Below are 2,767 nucleotides of genomic sequence, written 5' to 3'. Positions count from 1 at the left end.
TGCCGATTCTTGAGAGTTTCATTTACGACCTCGCTATATCGTGGCCCCAACTATAATTTTCAGAATTATCTGCCAATCAGCGTGTCTTTAGTTGGACGCGTCTCGAAGACGCTCAAGACGAAAAAACGAGAGTCAGTTCAGCCAAGAACAGCAGCAAGTTACCACTTAGAATCCTGGTAGAATATATAGTCTATTTCTTGAAGTCCAGTGCGACGTGGAAAATAAATAGAATTTGTTCCCTGAAGATATCGGGGTGGTCCTTCGAGAAGTCAAATAAAAATAAAGTCGGCACACCACGTGCAAACTCAACAAAGCTCGACAATAGATTTGCGAATCATTACCACGAGCATAAACAACGTATGTGAACTTTTTGTGTTTGTATTATTTTTTGGGAAATGAAGATGACATTCAATTTTTTAAATAAAATTTAAATCCTGTTCTATGTTGACTAGTAAATCCGTTAATATTCTGTATAATTATAAATAGGTGCAAGTTGTAGTTTTGTAATTTTTTGTTAGTTTCATTAATTTTAGTAATTCTTTTGAATTTTTTGACCTTTTGTAATTTTTTAATTTTGTATAACTTTGTAGTATCCTGTAATTTATTTAATTTCTTATAATTGCTCCTATATTTTTTAATTATGTATCATCATAGAATTTTCCATAATGTTTTGTAAATCCTTATATGTAATGTTTTTTAGGTGTCTTATATTTAATAGATATAGTAAAGACATAATAAAGTGTGGATGTATGTAAATATGTATTAATTATTTATAGAGAGGGCGTAATTATGATATGTTAGTAAAATTTTTATCAGCAAAACACAAAAAATAAAAAAGTTTTTCTTTTGTATTAGCGTTGCCTCACCGATATGTAGGTGTTTTATATTTTAGGACTGGCTCGACTTTCAATACCTCTCTCTTCTTTGTCTGCTGTCTCTTTCTGCGTCCGTCGGTGTCGGTAAAATACAAAGAGTTTGAGAAACCTACCACCTTTTTCGTAGCTATTAGCGGTCCCGACTTTGGAACTCTTACCGAACCTTTACTGTATCTTGTACATTATCAAATAAAGATCCAATACGAAAAACTTCAACAGGTTATGGGCCCAGTAGCGTCAGTGCAAAGGGTTAACAGTTATTTGTCGTGTTCGACAAGGGAAAAGGTCTGGTGAGAAACACGTGTGACGAGAAAGCTGGTAACCAAGCCATTTTCGGAAAGTTTGTGCAACGGTGGATCTTTGTGGACGAATACAGTAAGTGTATTAGCAAAGGGTGCACCAATTGCATTAAACGACAAGTAATACGAAGATGGAAAGCAGCAGAGTGAAGGTGGAAAAATTGCGCGACGCAGATAACTGGAAACAGTGGCAATTCGTTGTTCGTACTTTACTTGAAAGCGACGATCTAATGGACGTGTGTGATGGCGTGTTAATGAAGCCACAACCTGAAGCAGCGGATTATGCAGCAAAATTGGCTGCATGGAATACAGCAGGGCGTGGACCGGACCAGCGCACGTGTCATGTTACGCTCTGGTCCTTCTCATTAGTCTATCTAATATACGATCCATGTGTCCTTCTTTTGTGTCGATTAAGTTATTTTAACAACACTATCGTAGAGTAACATAGAATTTTAATCTAATAGTTATAATAACATTCCCATAGTGAAAAAATTAAATATTCTTTGCGACCTAACCTCAAACAGTGTCGTGCAACAAGTGACTAACACAGAAAATCCACTCACAAGGCATAAACTAAATACATAAACCTCTGTGCCAGCATAAACTAGTGTTTCCTTGCCTCGGATGTAGATCACCCTCCATTCAAACAACCATGTCAATCCATCTGCCAGTGGAGACCAATAACAACAATGTCAACCTACTACCACCTGCATGGCAAGGAGATTACTCAACATTCAGAAAACACAAGAGTAAAAGGAGCCCTGAACCTAATCTTCGGAATGTGGGAAAGAAGGAAACTAACACAACCTTCATATCTCTGACCAACAGATTCTTGCTCTTGGAACCAATTAATGTTGACGATGCTTCCCATCTCTCAACTCTCAAACCACTACAGGAGGTGGAAAAACTTCCTTCAGCTATTAAACAGCCTCTCCCACCACCCATATTCCTGGATGAAATCCTTGATATACAAACAATGTCAAAGAATTTAGAAACTGCTGTAAGCAGATCGGACTACACTATAAAAGCCAACAATGACAAAGTAAAAATTTTACCTAAGAACCCCGACGCATATAGGAAAATTGTAAAAATACTCAAAAATCTTAATGCGAGATTCCATACTTTCCAATTGAAACAAGAACATGCCTACAGAGTAGTAATACGCCACATCCATCACTCAGCCGATTTAGATCAACTGAAAGGAGAACTACTAGCACTTGGACATGAAGTGACTAATATAAACAATATCAGACACAGTAAAACTCATCAACCATTATCCCTCTTCTACGTTGACCTAAAACAAAAACACAATAACAAAGATATATTCCAAATAACTCAGCTTATGAACTGCATAGTAGAAATTAAACCCCCTCACAAAAAAAGTGAAATAGTACAGTGCAGAAGATGCCAACAGTATGGCCACACCTAAAGGTATTGCAATCACTTCTGTCGCTGTATCAAATGCACAGAGGCCCACCCAACCATTGAATGTACAAAGTCAGTGGAAGTCCCAGCAAAATGTGCATTATGCAGTGGTGACCATCCAGCCAACTACAGAGGCTGCCCAGTCCACAAGGATCTTCAGCAACATAA

The sequence above is a fragment of the Habropoda laboriosa genome, unplaced genomic scaffold, assembly GCF_001263275.1.
Source record: "Habropoda laboriosa isolate 0110345459 unplaced genomic scaffold, ASM126327v1 scaffold187, whole genome shotgun sequence".
NCBI lineage: Eukaryota > Metazoa > Arthropoda > Insecta > Hymenoptera > Apidae > Habropoda > Habropoda laboriosa.
Note: the sequence above shows the minus strand (reverse complement) of the source record.